Here is a 21,295-nt window from a genome sequence, read left to right on the forward strand (position 1 = left end):
TTAATATTTTGACTCGAAAAACATCACCTTAAATTGTTGTTAACCACCAAAAAATGGTCTCTAAAAATCAGAACCAAATAAATCCATCAAATTAACAATTTCCGTCATTAGAATCAAAAACAACTGAAAAGATCTGAAATTAAAAAACAAAAAATCCCCTAAAAACTCAAAAAACATCAACTTAAACTCATATCAACCCCCAAAACCAACCCCCTAAAATCAGAACCAACTAAATCCATAAAATTAACAATTTCCTTCAATAAAGTCAAAAACAAACCTAAAAAATCTGAAATAAAAAAACCAACAATCCCCTAAAAACTCAAAAAACCTCAACTGAAATTACTTTCAACCCCCAAAAACCATCCCCGAAAATGAGAAAACCACTAAATCCATCAAATTAACAATTTCCTTCGCTAAAATGAAAAAAAAAACCTAAAAAAACTGGAATAAAAAGACCAAAAATCCCCTAAAAACTCAAAAAATCTCAACTCAAATTACTATCAACCCCCAAAAACCACCCCCGAAAATGAGAAAACCACTAAATCCATCAAATTAATAAATTCCTTCGCTAAAATAAAAAAAAACCTAAAAAAACTGGAATGAAGAGACCAAAAATCCCCTAAAAACTCAAAAAACATCAACTTAAACTCCTATCAACCCCCAAAACCAACCCCCAAAAATCAGAACCAACTAAACCCATCAAATTAACAATTTCCCTCAATAAAATCAACCCCCCCCACCTAAAAACCTAAAAAAACTGAAATTAAAGAACCAAAAATCCCCTAAAAACTCAAAAAACCTCAACTCAAACCCCCACCAACCCCCAAAACCCACCCCCAAAAACCCGACCCCACCAAACCCATCAAATCACCTAAACCCCCACCCCCTCTCTCCCCACCTTAAACCCCACCCCCTCATCAACCCACACCATTTTAATTCCCCTCCCCCTCGCATCCCACCCCACCCACCCCCAAAAAAAAATTCCTAAAACGTAAGAAAAAACGAGAAAATTAAATCGCAGAGAGATTCAGTTCCCTGTGCTCCGGCTCGTCGGCGATTTCCTCTGTTCTTTAATCAACCCAGGGGCTGGTGCGATTACGCGCCCCCCCACCGAACTCGGGGTGAAATGAGAAGGGGGTGGAATGGGGGTTGAAAGGGTGGCTTTGACTAGGGAAATACTGTGGGGACTACCCCACACCGCCAGTGACGTCGAAGGGGATGTCCTCCCCAGCGTTGGAGATGGCAAACCCCCGCCCCCCCTCCCCCCTCCGGACAAGGGGGTGGGGGGTTGTCGCAACCCCAGAGCGGTATCGACCACCCCCTCCAGTCTGATCCCACCTTTTTCCCCCCCATCACGATTGTTATGCCTACGTCCACGGCTACTCTCCAACCCCATCGTCACCCTTGAAATTCATTCCCGATAAATCTCCCGGATTTCCACCCCCCTTTCACCCCCTGCAAAAGTCATTACAAATCAAATGACAGGAGGGATGAGATTGGGTGGTAAAAACTGAAGGTGAAACTGTGGGATGGTTTGGGTGAGGGTAAGGTAAGGGCGGGTCAATGTTTTTAACCCTCGAGGGGGTGGAATTTTGTTGGTGGGGTAGGGGTTCCATCCCTGGTAGGAGCTGCCGAGGATTGACAGGAGGGGAGGGATACGATTGGGTGAGTATAGACTACTGATTGGCATTCCCTGGGGTGGGCCGACGTTGAGCCGACGTTGGGCCGACGGTGAACCGACTATTGACAGGAGGGACACGATTGGTTGAGTGTAGACTACCGACTGGGGTTCCCTAGCATGGGCCGACGTTGAGCCGACGGTGCGCCGACGTTGGGCCGACGGTGAGCCGACGATTGTCAGGAGGGATACGATTGGTTGACTGTAGACTACCGACTGGGGTTCCCTAGCATGGGCCGACGTTGAGCCGACGGTGCGCCGACATTGAGCCGACGTTGGGCGGGCGCTGAGCCGACGATTGCCAGGAGGGGGACGATTTGTTGACTCTAGACTACTGACTGGCATTCCCTAGGGTGGGCCGACGTTGAGCCGACGTACGGCCGACGTTGGGCGGACGCTGAGCCGACGATTGACAAGAGGGACACGATTGGTTGATTCTAGACTACCGACTGGCATTCCCTAGGGTGGACCGACGGTGAGCCGACGTACGGCCGACGTTCGTTTGATAAGTCGCCGCGAAGCCCGGGGGTGAGCCGAGTTCATGAGGTTCTGGAGTGGATCTGGTTTCGATAAATGGTCGCACCAAATGGAGTCATAAAATTATGGAAAAGTGATTGCCTCGGCCCAAGCCTGGCCCACCCTCGGCCCAATTGTTAATCCCCACTTGAAGACCAATTTTGATTTCCCTAATTTTTAGTTTAAAAACCGAATGGTTCAAACAGATTAGAATTAAATTTTAAACAACTCAACAAATGCATTGCAAAACAACATTTCAAACTTGAAGACCTGAGGACCGCAATTCAGTCAATTTTTGCAGATTATTTTTTAACAACAATCGATCTGAAAGACGCTAATTATTTACTTCCAATACATGAAAATGATGGGAAATATCTGACCTTCAAATTTCAAAATTTTTTGTACGAATTTATGGACTTAAAATTTGGATTATGGACAGCACCCTCTTCATGTCAATTTGTTGTTAATTTTTGGTAAAATATGGATCAGATAAATATAAAATAATGTATCGTTCTTAGCTACGATTATTGTTATTGAATGATTAACAAATTTTCAAAATCGGGTGTTGGTTTATATAAATTTTTGGAGAGGTTTTATCAATTTTTGAAAAAGTTCATTGAGACAGCGGGAAACTCAGAGGGAAAAATCAGGACTTTCCATCCACTTTTGTTAATTAATTGAAAAATCCTTCAACTTTCCAAAAACTATTAAAATACTACAAAAATATGGCAAAACATTTCCTAAAATCCTTGAATTTTTCTGAAAATCCTAAAATACCGTAAAAATATCGCAAACGATTTCATAAAATCCTTTAATTTTCCAGAAAATCCTGTAATTTTCCAGAAAATCCTAAAATACTACAAAAATATCGCAAAGCATTTCAAAAAATACTTTAATTTTCCAGAAAATCCTTCAACTTTCCAGGTAAATCCTAAAGTCCTTTAAAAATATCGCAAACCATTTTCTAAAATCCTTCAATTTTCCAGAAAATTGTTCAACTTTCCCGGTAAATCTTAAAATCCTTCAAAAATATCGCAAACCATTTCCTAAAATCCTTCAATTTTCGAGAACATCTTGTTATTTTTGCAAAAAATCCTAAAATACTACAAAAATATCGCAAACCAATTCATAAAATACTTTAATTTTCCAGAAAATCCTTCAACTTTCCAGGTAAATCCTAAAATACCATAAAAATATCGCAAACCGTTTCCTAAAATCCTTTAATTCTCCAGGAAATCCTTTAATTTCCCCGAAAATCCTAAAATACTTCAAAAATATCGCAAACCGTTTCCTAAAATCCTTCAATTTTCCATAAAATCCTCGAATTCCCCCAAAAATCCTAAAATACCACAAAAACACCGCAAAACATTCCCTAAAATTCTCGACCTCCCCCAAAAATCCTAAAATACCACAAAAACCCCAAACTTCCCCAAAAACCCTCGACCTCCCCCGAAAATCCTAAAACCCTCCTCAAAATCTTAAAAAAATTCCTAAACCTCGAATGTCCCCAAAAACCCCTAAAAAATCGTCCCTCCCAAAACACCAGCTCCCCCCCCCAAATCCCCAAAAAAATCATAAACCCCACCCCCTCCCCCTCCCCACTAACCCCCTCCAAAAAACCCATCGCCGTCACTCTGCCGACATTAGTACCGAAAATTCGCCGGGACGCATCGGATACGTGAGGGATTGGTGATCCGTAGGATGGGCTCAGCGACGGCTGTACACCAGGACGAGAGAGCGCGACAACCCCAGGGTCTGTTATACCAATAAAGACAGTATCACTATACGTGTACAGACGTGGGGAATAGGGAGGAAGCAGCCAGACGAGTCAGCGGAGTAGGGGAAAGCCCACCATCATCCCAACCTCACCAATCAATACTTGGGGTTCAAGGGCATCGCCCTAGCAATTATTAACGCAGACTGACGAACTGATTATACGATATCGGCGTTGAATTTTTCCCAAAAAAAATCCAAAAAAAAAAAACGGCCCTTTGTGATGGTGAACTAAAATGGGACTTACGTCGAGGGGCCTTACGGTGTTTTTTGAAGATTAGGGCTGTCATGGGCATTAGATCGCACGACGAAGAGTTGGGCTAGTCCTCTCCCCACCCCAACAGGGGCCCAAATGAGGTGGAGGGGAAGGGGGGGGGATGGGGGTAAGGCCCCGGGCGGGGACTGAAGGACAATTTTCTTTCCATCGCCGACGACGACGTCTTAAATAAATATTTCTATGGGATTTTTTTTGTTTCATGTGTCAGGTCGTATGTGTACGGGCCCAATTTGGTGAGTCCCCGAATTTTGGGACCAAATTTGTTAGTGATTTTGTTGAATTTTAATTGATGGAATGAGTGTGTGGAGGTCGTGGTGACCTTCACCGTAGGTTATTTTGAGGATTTAATGTTTTGGGGACGATGGGACTCACCACGGCATCAGTCCCAATTTATAAAAATCGTTTAACACCTCAGATGTGTTCCAGATCGTGTCCAAGTAAGTCCCCATTTTTGTTGTTGGCGGATCCCAAATATTTGGGGCCCAATTTTTCGATTTCCGCCCCTTTTTTAAGAATCAGGCCCCGTATGGGACCCACCCCCCCACTTTCAGCACAAGTCACCGCTCATTTTCAAGTCACTTCTTCACCTTTCAACCCCTAAAAATGAAAAGTCCCATCACAAGGACCTCCCCTCCCCCCTCAGGGCAAATCACCCCATCACATTTCAACCCCTAAACTTTTAAAGTTTAATCCCAGAAAAATCGATTTTCTGAATAATAAGCCACCCCCTCACCTCCCGAATTAAAAATTAAATTGACATTTCCTCAAAATTTCTATTAAAAAAAAAAAGAAATTTTTACCCTTAAAAATTATTTCCAAAAGACTTCAACCCCTTCGTTTTTCTCCACAAATTTCGGGCATTCCTCTACCCAAAAATGGGGTTTTAGGTGGAGGAATCCAAAAATAGAATTTTGGATGGAAATAGGAAATTCCTCGACTCGAAATGAATAAATAATAAGTAAATAAATAATAAATAAACAAGAAATTTCTGTGAATTCCCTGAAACCTCTTATTTACAGAAATTTCAGTCCACCGGGAATGGGCCAACAGTCGGCCGGGGATGGGCCGACACTCAGCCGGGGATCAGCCAACATTGACCGACAGTCGACCGGGATTGGGCCAAATAAATAAATAGTATATAATAACTGAATAAAAAATAAAAAACAGGAAATTTGTGGAGGAAATAGGATTTTTGGGTGACCGAATGCCCATTTTAGGGCCCCAAAAATCATCCCCAAAAACTATTTCTCTCCCCCTAACAATACACATCCCCCACCCCCATCAATAAACAAAACAAAACCAAATTATAACCCCTGGGATATGGGCAAAACTAAATAAATAAATGTAGCAACACAATCAACCCCTTCAACTTGAACTCTCCATCATCACCACCAGGAAGTCCCGACTGACCCAAAATCCCCTTCTCCCCTAAATCCTGACAATTTGAAAAACCTTTGAAAACCCAAAAAAACAAGAAAAACCTCACGACCCCAGAAACCACATTTTCCTTTGAATTCCACATGTGCTAAAGACCCCAAACTCTCAACTTCATCCCCAACCTACCATAAATTAGTCCCTCCAAACTTTTCCAAACCCATCAACGGTTCCACGTCTAAATATCCAGTCGAAAATACCCAAACAAAAATCTCCAATGAAAAATGTCCAAAACAATAATATCCAAAACACAAATATCCAAATGCTATCAAATCCAATACAAAAGTTAGACAAATTTATGTAGTATCGCGAATAATTATGGGGAAATCCCCATAATAGAAATAATAATATAGATAGATGTTTTTCGTAAGATAGTCTAGAGCCATAAGTTATACGATAGTTTTAGCGTAGGTGCTATTTGTGGGGTTTCCCCACAAATAGGCATAGATTGGTACAGGAATGAAAGCCTGTACCATAAATGCACTTAGAGGGTCTGTGGGTTTATGAGGGCCACAGATGTGCCAGATGGAGATCGGTGCTGCCAGCGTGGTCCAGGGATGTTAGGACCACGTGACACGATTAGGGCCCAGTCCAGGGTTGCAAAGAGGGACAGGGCCAGAGTCGTGTTTGAGCAGTGTTAGAGGATAGACGTTAGACGTTAGACGTATTTTAGATAGACGAATAGTTAGAGGGTTTTGGTGTAAGTGTTTAAGAGTGAACAGTGAATTAAGAATAGCGAATATAGTGAATTTAGCATTAGAATCATTTGTACACTTTTCATTGAAAATATACTGATTTATCTTTTAAAAATTGGATATTTTTAACTGGATATTTTGGACTGGATATTTTCGACCGGATATTAAGACGTGCTCCCCCATCACCTGACGGCCCATCACTTGCGTTCAGTTCGGAGAGCACCCGATGCATAATCGGAAGGTCCCGGGTTCAAACCCCGGTCTGGACTATCCATTTTTTCAGTAATTTTTCTTGCAAAAATCATATGGAGAATTATCCTGTTCCTCTTCCTACCTCATCCAAAATCCTATCCAAAGATTTCCTTTGACGTCACAAGAAATGTGGAACGCTATATAAACTTCCCGTCTTCCCGTCTTGATGATGGCTTTGGAAACCCATAAACCTCCTCAAGACATTTTTAAACTCAAACCGAACATTCATCTTCAAATTTCCCCTCCCCCTCGACTAAGGGGTAGCACCGAAAAATAGGAGGACATCACCAATCCCATGTCCAACAGGTGTAAATCCCTGAAAAGACCGAGAGACTGAATACGAAGGTCGTATCCACCAGGAGGAGGCAAGGGGGAAGTGTCCTGGAGGGGGGAGGGAGGGTGGTTGTGGGGAGGAAGATGTTGCCCGAAGGAGATGACTCTTTTTTTTTTTTTTATCCATCTTGCGGGGGAAATACTCGGAATACTCGAACATACCAGTATCCACTGGAGGAGGATAGAGGTAACTGTGGAGTACTTGAGTATTACGAATACGGCGTTATAACGGAGTTGATAATGTAACGGGGCGAGGGAGGGGTGGAAAGGGGGAGGGAGGGAGGGAGAGGAGGGAGGAGACGTCTCCTTCGTTTTCTCTACCACTTTCTTTTACCTACTATCCTTCGTACAATTCCACGTACGGGATTTCCTTTTACTGAATGAAAAAGACCACGTGTTTACGAGGGATGAGGGTCAATAGTGAGAAAGGGGGACAGTTGTGAATTTCGAGAGAATTTAATGTGTTAATTGTTGATTGGAGTGATAGGGTATGGGGGGAGGGGCATTGGGAGGAGATGAGGAGTTGCCGACAGTCGGCCGGGGATGAGCCAACATTGGCCGACAATCAGCCGGGGATGGGCCGACAGTTGGCCAGGGATGGGCCAACATGTGCCGGTAATCCGCCGGGGTGGACCGACAGTCGGCCAGGGATGGGCCGACATTGGCCGAGAATGAGCCAGTATTGGTCGACAATCGTTTGGGGATGGTCAAGCATTAGCCGACAGTCAGCCGAGGATCAGCCAACATTGACCGACAGTCAACCAGAAATGGGCCAAGAGTCGACTGGAGATGAGCCGACAGTCAGCCGGGGATCAGCCAACATTGACCGACAAACGACCGGGAATGGGTCAACAGTCGACTGGGGATGCGCCGACAGTCAGCCGAGGTTCGGCCAACATTGGCCGACAGTTCACCCGGAATGGGCCAACATTGGCCGACAGTTCACCCGGAATGGGCCAACAGTCGACTGGGGATGGACCAATAGTCGACTGGAGATGGGCCGACAGTCAGCCGGGAATACACCAGCATTGGCCACTGGGCCAGTATGGACCGATCATCGGCCATGTTTTGATCTCGCATGAGGGGGTGGTGTTGATATATTAAGGGTTGGCAACGGGCCAGGGTGAGAAACTAAGAAAAAACATGAGTAGGTGAGACTCAAGTGCAAGAATGTTTACGAATGTGAAGTGAAGGGGGTTGATAATGCGAGAGGACGGGGGTGACGCTCTTCAGACGGCTGTACACGAGCTTCCGGGGGTTTTTTGACACTCGGTAAGGGGCATTTACGGAGGGGGGGGAGGGGTTAATAAGGGTCGCGATGGTCTGGTGGAGAAAATTCAGCGGTTACCGAGGCCATTTGCAAAGGGATGAGGTCATCGTCTGGTCGGATTTTATGACGAGATCTCTCAATTGATGAGACGGAGGTCAATTTAAGGGTCGAAAAATAGATTATAAATAGGGGATGGGGGTGGGTGTTGCATTCGATTTTATTGGGGCGATTTTTATTCTTCGAGGAATTAAAATATCGAAAATAGTCGATCGGGGGTTGAAACTAATTAACCGACTTTTGGGACCTATTTTCAATTGTAAGTTAATAATTTATTTTGGGCCTTATCTGCGCTACATCCCTTACGTCCGGAAATACCCCCACAAAAATCAGCTGAGGGTGAAATTAAAATAATCGACTATTTCATTCCCGATTTTCCAAAATTCAAAATTCAGTTTCTCCTATTTTTTGCGTTTCCACCCCTCGATAGGGCCCAGGGCCCAGGGCCTCAAGAAAGGGAAGATCCGGAGGGTGAATTTCCTACTTAAAAAAATTTTATTTTACCCCCATTTGGGGGAGCAGATGGGGTAACGACATCAGGAAGACATTTCCGGAATGAAAACGTCTTTGTCCTGCTAGTCATTGCAAGTAGGGCCCAGGGGTTGTTTTAATAGTAAATCAGATTAATAGGCCCTGGGAATATTCCAAAAACCGCAGGGTTTTCTTCAAAAAACGGCACCAGGGGGTGACTTTTAATTTAAGTCACCCTCGAGAACCCGAAAATAACAAGTCATGACTATTTAAACTAAAAACTACTATTAAAATTCCAAACTGTTAACTATTTGAGTTCATAAACCCCCAGATTTCAGTTCATCTCCTATTCCCTTCTGATTTAATCAATTGTTCACCCCCTTCCCCCTCCGAATGAAAGAATTCATTGAATGCTATTTACGTCCGAGTTTACCCCATCTCTTCGAAATAATGAAGTCATTCATTAAAACATTTGCATAATAAATCGTATCCCCATCAATAATCGATATCTCGAGACGAGTTCATCGAGATTAATCGAAGTATTGTTCGATTGTTAATAAATAAATTTTTGAATACAGATTTATTGTCAAGATAAATCTAATATTTTATTTATGAAACAGTAGATTCAATAGGCGAATGATTAGAGAATTTCTGAGGTTCGATAAACAAATTATTTATGTTAAATATTTGTTTACTTGAGGGAAATATTTATTTATTTGAGGGAAATATTTATTTACTTGAAGGAAGTATTTATTTATTTGAGGGAAATATTTATTTATTTGAAGGAAATATTTATTTATTTGAAGGAAATATTTATTTGTTTGAAGGAAATATTTATTTACTTGAGAGAAATATTTATTTACTCAATCATAACATGATCATATTATTTATAACTTTAAGTGAACTCAAGTAATAATTACGAACATTAATTAGCTCCTCAAAGATTTTCCCTCAAGAAAATCCCAAATTCTAAAAAACTAAATAATTATTATTACATTATAACAATCGAAATAATTACCCCCTTTTTATGTACGTTAAACCCTGATTACTAATTAAACTAATTAAACTCTGTCAAAAGCTCCCGTTCCTAACGAACCCTGACAACAGATGCATTTTGGAAAAAATCTGCCCCGAGAAAGTCCCCCCGAGACCCCCTCCCCTTTTTATAAATAAACATTACCGAACCCCCGAGACATAAAAACTTGAAAACGATTAATAAACTTAATTCAAGGTCACGTGAAAACCGCTCATCTTCTAGAATATTATAATAATCACATGATTCATCCGCGAAAAAACACAAAAGGTGATTTTGGGACTTATGTCCTAAGGCCCCGGGATTGGGCCTTCTCCGATGCATCACCCTCCATCAGAGGTAATTACAATTAATCAACAACCCCCGAAATTAATTAAATCACCAAAAATATTTTTCTAAACATTTTCGTCCACTTCGAACGTGCATTTCATCCCTTAAAATCTCATCCCCATCGCATCAGCAACCTGCGATGTTCCACCCCCTCCCCCCACCCCGCCCCCCTCAAAAAAACCCCCCGAACATCACAACTAAATTCATATATCCACCCCCTCATCACTAAATAATCAATACCCCCACTATTACCGACAGTTATCACTCACCTCAACCCCCAATTTCACCCGCCATCAATGATCGACTCACGAGCCCAACTGCCCACTAAAATCCCAGACCATCTCCAAGTGCAACATAAAACCCCAGTGCTAAACAAAAAAAAAAAACTGGCGTCTCGACGCTACTCGTTCACACACGTGCGTCAGACCCGTCGGGTTCACCAAAGCCACCGCGAACAATTCAAATGTACCGAGACATTAAATTTATTTCAATTCCACAAAACACTAGCAACGTTCACCAACTCCACCAGCATATCAACCCTCATCCCCCCCCACACCGCCGAAAAAAAAAAAAAAAAAAATTCAAATTCCGAATTGATCTATTTTAACTAAAAACTCGGCCGCTGTAATTGTTGGCGGGTACCTCGGGTCACCTCCGTGGCGAAGCCCAACGAAAGTGAAATGGCATTCGGTGAGGCTCACTAACCGAAGGGATCGGGCTGAGGACGCCAGCCTGGAAGAAACAGAGACAGATGTATATTTGGGATGAGGAGCGGGCGGTGACGATAGTGTTGGTAGTGGTGTACCATAGACGGACAGCCGGTACTCACAAGCAAAGAGGAGGACAGACCAGTGAACCGGCGTTTGGTGTGCGGGGAGTGGTGGGGGGAGCTTCGGGTAGGCGCGGGAAGGGGGACATCGGACGTTTGGCGCGGGGTGGGGGGAAGACATCGGGCGTTTGGCGCGGGGTGGGGGGAACATCGGGCGCTAGGCGCGCGGGGAGTGGGGCTTCGGGTGGCGCGGGGAGGGAGACATCGGGCGTTTGGCGCGGGTGGGGGGGGGGGGGCATCGGGCGTTTGGCGCGGGGAAGGGGGACCTCGGGCGTTCGGCGCGTGGGGTGGGGGTAACATCGGGCGATAGGCACGCGGGGAGGGGGGATCACAGGCGCTCGGTGAACAGGGTGGGAAGGGGGGTGAGGAGGGTGTAAAGAGGGACCCACCGAGATGCCGCGAAATTTGCCGACGTTAACCCAACGGTGATGAAATAAGACAGAGACAGAGAATTAAAAATCGAAATACAGACGCATTTGTGCGTGTCTTAATGCAACAGAGGGACCTAAACCTGAATATCGAATAAGCCATAATGGGGGAGGGGGGACAGGACGACAGGGGGGCTGGGGGGGCTTGAGAATCTTTTTTTTTTTTTTAAATGCAGATAGAAAATTCGAGTTCGTATTGTGCGTTTAAATGCACCCGATAAAGACCGAGAAATGGAGTGAGATGTAGACGGTTGAAACGGCTATGTCGCGCCATTGGTGGACGAGGCGCGGCCAATGACGAGGATGAGATGAGGGAGATGGATGCGAATTGTGAGGCGCGAGACGAGGAGCGGTGGCAGGGGGGGGGGGAAAGGGGGGAATTGAGGAGGAGGTCTCAAGCCCTGTGGAGCCCCAAAGGTATGCGGCTGACAGAGAGGATCGATCTATTGGAACGTGGATAATCTCGAGAGGTGGGCGGCGGCGGGGAGGGTGGGATGAAGGGGGAGGGGGGGAGAGAGGGAGGGGGTTTAGCCCCCAGTGTTGTTTGGGATCCGTCTGCACGGGTATAGTCACTCTCTTTGCTGATGCATTTTTATTTTTACGCTTTCAAAAACTCATGGAAAAATTTTCTTTTTCACAATTTACTCAAAAAATGTGGCGGGGGGGGGGATAATTTAAGATTTTAAATTGATTATTATTATGTTTTTTCGTGGATTTGGGTGCGGTTTGAGGTGGGGAATTTATGAGGAATTGTGTGCAAAAATTTTTTCGGTCGAAAAATCATGGAGTCGGAAAGCCCCCCCCCCCCCCCCCCGAGGGGGGAATAGGGGGGGGGTTGGGGTGGGGTTCGTGGGTATTCGTCAAAGAGAGATGAGGAACAAAGATTTTAAAGTGGAAAAAGAGTGAGAGAGTCGGTGGATTGACCGTGAGGGGCGGTAGGAGGGGGGGGGCGGAGAGAGAGAGAGGGGGGGGGGGCAGGAAAGAGGCAGTCGTGACTGCAGAGTTTGCGCGGACAAAGGGAATCTGCGGCTCCAGTCGTCTCTACGCACACATATAACCCCAACCGATGCGCTTGCAGAATCCGCGTGGTACAGTCTGGTATAAAAGTTTAGATTTTTTTTTTTTTTTTTTTGATGGGTTATAAACTTCAATTGATGATGATTAACAAAAATTTTGTATTGACGATGGCAATTTGTCGGGAGTAATTGAGAGCAATAAATGAAAAATCGATTATTGTTAGTTGAGGAGTGACGCGAAGTTGTTGACGAATATGAAAATTAGTTGATGGGGTAAATTAATTTGGAGGGGAGGAAAAAATAGGGGGTTGATGCATAAAAAATGGGGGATGGTAGGTGGAAATGGGGGGGAGGTAGATTGGGAAAGAAAAGGAATGAAAAAAAAATTTTTTTTGGGGGAAATTTTTGAATTTGTTAATTTAATTTGTTGATTAGGGGAGAGGGAAATGGAGGGGGGTAATTATTGGGGTGGTTAAGGGGGAGGGATGGGGGTTGTTAGTTTTGGGTATCGATAGAAATGTGAGTTGATGAGGTAAGGCCCGGGTGGATGTGCGCGCGCATCCGTTTGGAGGGGGAGGAGAGAGATGAGATTGAGGTTAAATAACTTTCGGATTTTTTAATGAAAAAAGGACGTGTCGTAGAATATTGTTTGTTATATCAATTTTGTGGGGAATGTTGTTGTCTATAATGGGGTATTTTTTTAAAACTGAATCGAGTGACTTTGGGGCCAGATACGGAGGGTTTTGTCATGAGGCCCAACAACAATCGAGACTTTTCGAGGTTTTTTTCGATATCTTCGGGATCGATATATTTGAGACATTTCGATATGTGATCCGGGAGGATTTTAGGGGAAATGTAAGGGGTTGAACTATTTTTGGAAAATTTTTGATTTTCCTAAAGTGATGAAGACGGCACATAATTACCAATCGTTCAAGGTCAGACGTTCAGTTGTTGGATGAGTAACATTTTGAAGGTCACGTGGATTAAATCAATTGATTTTAGAATTTTTGGTTCTGATTGAATTTTTTTTGCTTGAGATTTTGGGATTTTTTTAGTTAACATCCTACGATTTATTACTTGATGTTTTTTGCAAGAAATAATTGCATATAATTGTTAATGTTCTTCCGAAGAAATAAATCAATCGATTTTATAAAAATTTCATCAGTAATTAATTAATCGTTTGATAATATCGTGTTTTGGCAGTTGAGGGAAAATGAACGTAACGTTCAGTAAAGTTTGTTGACTTTTCAATAAAAATTATCTGGGGTTCACGTAATTATTATTAAAAATATTGGATTTTCCCCAAATGATCAAGAGACCACATAATTACCAATCGTTAAAGTAATTTTTACCGAAAAAAAATGTCTTCTGCGTAAAAAAACCGAAACCAAAAATGACAAATGAGTGAAGACTAATTTTCGTTCGTTATTCATAACAAATCAGCAAGAATTTAATAACAATAACCGAAAATCTCCTGTAATTAATTAAAATGAAAGTCACTTCAATGAAATTCACTTCAAATTAAAAATTCTCGTTTCAAAAGTTTATTTTTCCTCAATTTAAACTGCATTTTGTTGTTAAATTCAAATATCCTCTTCTATTTTATTTACATCACGTCATTCAGACATTAAAAAACGTGTTAATGAGATTGAAATCAAAGAAAATATTGAAATAAATAATTAACAGAACCAAAGGCCGAGTTCCGCATCCCCAATCGTCCTTCAGAAAAAATTCTAATAAAAAATTTCGTCACTAGCAACAAATTAAAATCGTCTCCACCTGTTTCCCATCACTCGATAAAAACCCCATAAACCCATTGAATTACGTTAACAATTTAATTATCTCTCCACACCTCTAACGACCTGTCCCCACCAACAAATAAATCCCATCAATTATTATTATTCACCTCTCACCAATCGCTCGACAACAAACCCCTGAAACCATTAAACAATTGTTCCCCCTTCTAATACCCCCTCCAACAACAAATAAAAATAATCCCATAATTAATTACCCAACTCCCCTCATAAAACTCCAAATTCCCCCAAAGCCAGCAACTAACCAAAATAATAATCGTCAATAATCGATAATTACTCTTCAGACTAATTCAGTCCACCATCAACTTATAAAACTACAAAATTAACTTGAAGCATTACAAAAATCTGAAGTAACAAAAATCCTTCGTAACCATAAAAATTATAAAAATAAAAATCATTATCAAACCCCCAATGTAATTATTTAAAAATCGATATCAGGCCCAATTACCCCACTTCAACTATCCTTCCCCATCCCAATAATAATTAATCCAATCAAACAATCATTTCAACAATTTATCACACCCACTTGCTGTCACCTGACCCCCCAACGGGCCCTTAAACCCATTCTTTAGTCTACCTCAACCATAATGAGTCCCAAAATATTTTCATTGTACCATCGACGACAATCGCATCCGCCCAATCGATCAATCGATCAATCCCATCCCCTCCCCTCGAATATCTGCAATAAAAAACCTAAAATCAATAAAAAAATCGAAATCTCAAAATCACCAAAAAAAAAAATCATAAAATCACCGCTGCTCCCTCTCACATCTAAAAATCAATGGCCCCACCATTTTGGGCCCAATTCTACTCACAATTCGACTACAACTCCAGGGGTACAGTCCCAACCGAAAATACCAAAATTATCCTCCCGGATAATTTTTTTTTTCTCTCAACTGCGAGTGGAAAAAACTCGGCGAAGTCGAACCAGAGACGTCTCGTGTGTCTGCCACGAGGGTTTTACGAGTGGTAAAGAGAGTTCAAGGTCTCGTGAAACGGTATTCCCACTGCGTCTAGTTCCTTTCATCCTCCTCACCCCTCCCCACCCCCTCTCCCCCTGGTTTTATCGCCTCCACCGTATGTTGAGTACGTGGGGACAGGGTATGGGAGGTTTACGTAGGTGTTCCTGGTCAGGTGTCCGAGTTTCTCACCACATCAAGTATTCAGAAATGAGGTCAGGTCATCGTCATTGGTATCATCATCACTCTAGTTGTTGTTGTCCCCCTGAATATCACACTGTTATCACCTGGCCATGACGGCTAGTCGTGTGGTGAAGGGGGGGGGAAGGGGCCCATGAGGGGGTGGGGGGTGGGATCAACCCCCCCTGGGGAAAACATTCAGGTATTCGTTGATGAGCGATGGAAGATGCAGAAGGAGAAAATGTTAGGAGTTGAGTTATCGAGCGTGACAAGTCGAGAACGAGGTCATTGGTGAAGATCCTTTATCGTTTCTCTTCTTTCGCTTCCTCAAAATCCTCGACTTTTACTACCGAAAAAAAACTGTCACGACCTCATTCGCATTTTTTATCACTCAATTCATATGAAAATTGATTCTGTTGATGGGGAGGGGGGCAGTGAGAACCTTTTTGATATGTATATTCTGGACTGGATTCAAGGTCACTCGAAACACATGAAAATTTCCCTTAATCGCGGTAAATAGTCGTTTGAATGTCGGCCGACTGTCGGTGTATTGTTCACCTAGCCTCCTACGATCGTTGGCGCGACTGCCGACGTTCGCCCGACATTCCGCCGACTTTCTGACGAATGTCGGCTGACTGTCGGCGGAATGTCGGCGACGTATTTCCAGCGTCTACGAACCAGGATACATGATGTGACGGTATTCTCGAGCTCCTAGTGAGCATCTACAACCCCGTAATCGTAATTTTCTGACGTAAAACGGTTTTATTCGATCATTTATGGTGTGATGTCGGCAGTAAATGCACAGATCGTCTTTGTTTCATATCCAAAAATGTCTTATGACTCGTCAATAAATTCCCTCTCACCAATTCTGTCAGTTTTTGGGGTTTTTTCGGGGTTAATTGACGTAATTTCGAAGAAAAATTTTGAATTTCTTTTACTCCACCCAGAATTATTCATCGATTATTTTAATGTGATTTTGTTGTGCCTCCGAGGGTCTCGAATACACCGGCTATGCACACGATTCCACCAACACCCAGGAGGCGTTGCGTGCCAGCACGTTGCGCCCGGCTGAGTCGAGGGACAAAACGAAAAGAGAATGAAAAAAAAAATATGAAACATCGCAGCCAATTATATTCGAATGTTGTCTTTCACTGGATTTCATATTTTTCCATCTGCATTTTGCATCGTCGAGGGGATTTTTCGTAATAGAGTTTTCATTGTTGTAACAGGGAAATTGGAAATTTACTGTCAACTGGTGGGTAAATATTCAATCAGTCGATCCGGAGGGGGGGGGGGGTAATTTTATTTATTTATTTATTTATTTATTTATTTATTTATTTATTTATATATTTATTTTATTTTTTTTTTTTTTTGAAATTTTTGTAGATGAAATTATTGTTAATGAGATGAAAAGAGTTTTTGGAGATTGAGAATAAGAAAATGAGGAGAGAAATATTTTTGATGGAGTGAGGGGACGGTTTTGGGGCATTTAATGGGGTTTAAATGATGTTTTGAAGGGGTGGGGGGAGGATTTTGAGGGATTTTATGGAGTTTAATTTTATTATTTTTTTTTTTTAATTTTTGTAGATTAAATTATTGTTTATGAGATGAAAAGAGTTTTTGGAGATTGAGAAAAAGAAAATGAGGAGAGAAATATTTGTGATGGGGATGGGGGAGGGTTTTGAGGGATTTTATGGGGTTTAATTTTATTATTATTTTTTTTTTAATTTTTGTAGATTAAATTATTGTTAATGAGATAAAAAGAGTTTTTGGAGATTGAGAATAAGAAAATGAGGAGAAAAATATTTTTGATGGGGTGGGGGGAGGGTTTTGGGGGATTTTATGGGGTTTAAATGATGTTTTGAAGGGTTGGGGGTAGTGGAGATGAATGGGGGATATTGAGGGGTTTAGGGTGATTATTTAAATAAATGGAAATTAGTAAAAAGTTTGAAAAATTAGGTTTTTCGTTGGGGAAATGGTTTTAGAATTGTTTTTTGGTGGTTTGGTTTTGGCGGTGTAGGGGATGAACGGTGGGGGATGGGAGAAAATGGTTGGGACAGTTTTTTTAGATATTTGGGTCCTCTATCTTTTTTGTTCGGGGCATTTTTTTATATATCTTGTGGTTGGGGAGATAATCGCGAGATAAACGGTTTGGGGGCAGTTTTTGGGACGACTCGCACCCTCGTCGGGACGGGGGTGGAGATTTTGGGAAAAATTAGAGCTGTAGGGGGTGAAGGGTGGGACGAAATTATAGTCAACCCCTTTTCGGGTGAAGTTTTGGTGAAAAAATTAGATTTGGGACTTTTTTTGATGAAATTAACCTTCGTTCGTCGTTTCGTCTCCTGAAGGTCTAATTTTTGTCTAAAATTTCGCTCCCTATTGTTGTATTTAATAATTATTAGTTATGATAAAGAAAAATTTTAATCGATTTGCAGATTCGCAGGTAAAAATTGCAAAGTCAAGGTCAAACCCTCAGTCATTAAATGAGTAACATTTTGAAGGTCACGTGGATTACATCAATTGATTTTAGAATTTTTGCTTCCGAATGAATTTTTTTTGCTTGAGATTTTGGGATTTTTTTAGTTAACATCCTACGATTTATTACTCGATGTTTTTCGCAAGAAATAATTGCATATAATTGTTAATGTTCTTCCGGAGAAATTAATCAATCGATTTTATAAAAATTTCATCAGTAATTAATTAATCGTTTGATAATATCGTGTTTTGGCAGTTGAGGGAAAATGAACGTAACGTTCAGTAAAGTTTGTTGACTTTTCAATAAAAATTATCGGGGGTTCACGTAATTATTATTAAAAATATTGGATTTTCCCCGAATGACCAAGAGACCACATAATTACCAATCGTTAAAGTAATTTTTACCGAAAAAAAATGTCTTCTGCGTAAAAAAACCGAAACCAAAAATGACAAAGGAGTGAAGACTAATTTTTGTTCGTTATTCATAACAAATCAGCAAGAATTTAATAACAATAACCGAAAATCTCCTGTAATTAATTAAAATGAAAGTCACTTCAATGAAATTCACTTCAAATTAAAAATTCTCGTTTCAAAAGTTTATTTTTCCTCAACTTAAACTGCATTTTGTTGTTAAATTCAAGTATTCTCTTCTATTTCATTTACATCACGTCATTCAGACATTAAAAACCGTGTTAATGAGATTGAAATCAAAGGAAATATTGAAATAAATAATTAACAGAACCAAAGACCGAGTTCCACATCCCCAATCGTCCTTCAGAAAAAATTCTAATAAAAAATTTCGTCACTAACAACAAATTAAAATCGTCTCCAGCTGTTTCCCATCACTCGATAAAAACCCCATAAACCCATTGAATTACGTTAACAATTTAATTATCTCTCCACACCTCTAACGACCTGTCCCCACCAACAAATAAATCCCATCAATTATTATTATTCACCTCTCACCAATCGCTCGACAACAAACCCCTGAAACCATTAAACAATTGTTCCCCCTTCTAATACCCCCTCCAACAACAAATAAAAATAATCCCATAATTAATTACCCAACTCCCCTCATAAACCTCCAAATTCCCCCAAAGCCAGCAACTAACCAAAATAATAATCGTCAATAATCGATAATTACTCTTCAGACATCGAAAATAATACAAAACTCAATTGCCATCTCCCAATACCTCATCCAGACCTTCTAAAAAATTTTGCTGCCATTGAGAGCCCCTGGGAGCCTAGCAAGCACCGCCAGAGTGTACCCTGATTGCCGAACAATGCGTCCTAACGAGATGGGGGTCGAAGACTGTCCTTTTATTGATTTCAACCGAGGGACATAGGCGCGAGAGGCACCAGACAGCTTCGCCAGCGGCCATCAAACCTTTTCCAATAATCACTTATTCTTCATTAAAAAACCCTTAAACAATTAAAAACCCCCCCAGAGGGGGGCCACACTCCCCAAAGCCCTAAACCTCCACACGAAGCTGCCCTCCAGGCGCCTGAAATCGCCAAATATTTGGTGGAGGACGGGCTATTGTCTTTGTTCTAATTAAATGTTGACCTGGTGTATCGACACCGGTCATTCCTCGCGCAGTTTCGTGTCTAGGGGTTTTTTAGTAATGGATGGTGTGTGTCTAACCTCTTGGGCATCAAACAAATCCAGCGAAAGGTGTCTGGCGTCTCGGTGAAGATGTCCAACACTGATAACACGATTTTTCTGGGGTTTTTTCACTCTCACGGGGGGTTCACGGGGCGGGGGGAGGGGTAATTGTGGATGAAATTACTGTCCGGGTGATTATTTTCACTGAGAGCACCGGATTACCTATTTACGAGGCAAAACTGAGGAGAACCGGGCATTCGGTGGATAAAGACGGGGGAAAAGTCACAACAACTGGAGACAATGAACGAGACGCCATCTTGTGAGGTTGAGAATTATCGTGCGGTGGTGGAGATGAGATCGATTTTATCGACGGGAGGTTCGTGGGGTAATGGATGGAAAATGGTGGGGTAAAGTAGATTTTGATTTTTTTGATTTTTGTTATTTTGAGAAATTGTTGATGAGAAAAATGTTTTTGATGTTTGGAATTCAATTTTTGGGGTTTTGAGTTCAGAAAGAAGTTAATTAATGGATTTTGTTGGTGTGGAATAATTATTTTGAGAAGTTGAGACTAAAAATTGTTGCAAAATTGTTGCAAAATCCAGGGAAATAACAATTTCTCTGGATTTTTGAGTTATTTTTTAATATTTAGACCTTAAATAAATTTATTTCAATCAAAAAAGTCCTTTTCGTGATTAAAAAAAATGTTTTTTGAGTTTCCAGAGAATTTTTGAGTCATTTTTTGATATTTAGACCTCAAATAAATTTATTTCAATCAAAAAAATCCTTTTCGTAATGAAAACAATTTTTTTTTCAATAAATTTATGCGATAATTATCTCACTAATCAATTATAATTAAAAAAAAAAGGTTATATAATTTTTTTATGTAGATTTTCATGCGATGGAGTCGACATTTTCGAAATTTGTCAACAACTTGAAAAAGAAATTTAGAAAAATGTTTAAAAAATCGCCTCTAAGACAATTGTTATCATAAATTATTTATGTGATTTCCCGACATTTCCAATCGCTAATTTTCATTAAATAACCCCAGAAAATTTCGTTAAAAAATTCTAATAAATTAAAGATTGTCAATTTGAAAAAATCAACTGATCCATAAAATTTCTCCCCAAATCTATCGATTTTTAATTAATATTTATCATCACGTGTTCAACATAATTTCCCCCTTAACTTCATATTCGTTTAATCAACTTTTTATAATCATTTTGCTTGCGATACGTCCAAAATTCAATTTGTTTATCACACGTGAGCCTGAATTACTAATTATTCATTTTTCATTAAACTGTCTCATCAACAATGAAAAATTAATATCGATAATCGAACATATCGAATGTATCGATACGTAAAAATAAGGAAAAACAATAAACAACATATTAAATAACTTAAACAACACAAAATAATAATTAAACAACACAAAATAATAATTAAACCTCCAAAGTAATGTCTCCAATATTATAAATTAAATCACTAATTTTTATTAAACAATAACGCGACGTCTTGTTCTTATAAATTGCAATTCCCTTCCCCTCCCCCCCCGCCCTCGAGGTTTATTGCTGAATATAAATAATTAATTCTTTAAAATTATAATTAGTGATCAGAATTAATTAATTATTCAGCCCAAAAATTTATGGTCTTTCCCTGGGCCCAATCGTCAATTCCTCCTCCCAATAAGGTAATTCCCTACCCCAAAAGGACTTTAAAGGACTTCTCCACCACCAGTAACTCCGATCCCTCCCTTACCGACCCCTCGTGTTAACGAACCGACGGAGAAACTCCGGAAGATCCCACAAATAATATCGAGCATCAGCGGGAGAGCGTGACGGGCCCATAGCGCGGGTAAAACGAAAGGAATGT

The 21,295-nt window shown here is 41.0% G+C and overlaps 1 protein-coding gene across 7 annotated transcripts in view; it reads right to left on the reverse strand.

The window, feature by feature from the left end:
* Psq (pipsqueak) overlaps positions 1-21,295 on the reverse strand; it is a 53,533-nt gene that overhangs the window by 12,900 nt on the left and 19,338 nt on the right. The window lies entirely within an intron of this gene.

This window comes from Diachasmimorpha longicaudata, chromosome 19 (assembly GCF_034640455.1).
Source record: "Diachasmimorpha longicaudata isolate KC_UGA_2023 chromosome 19, iyDiaLong2, whole genome shotgun sequence".
Taxonomy (NCBI): domain Eukaryota; kingdom Metazoa; phylum Arthropoda; class Insecta; order Hymenoptera; family Braconidae; genus Diachasmimorpha; species Diachasmimorpha longicaudata.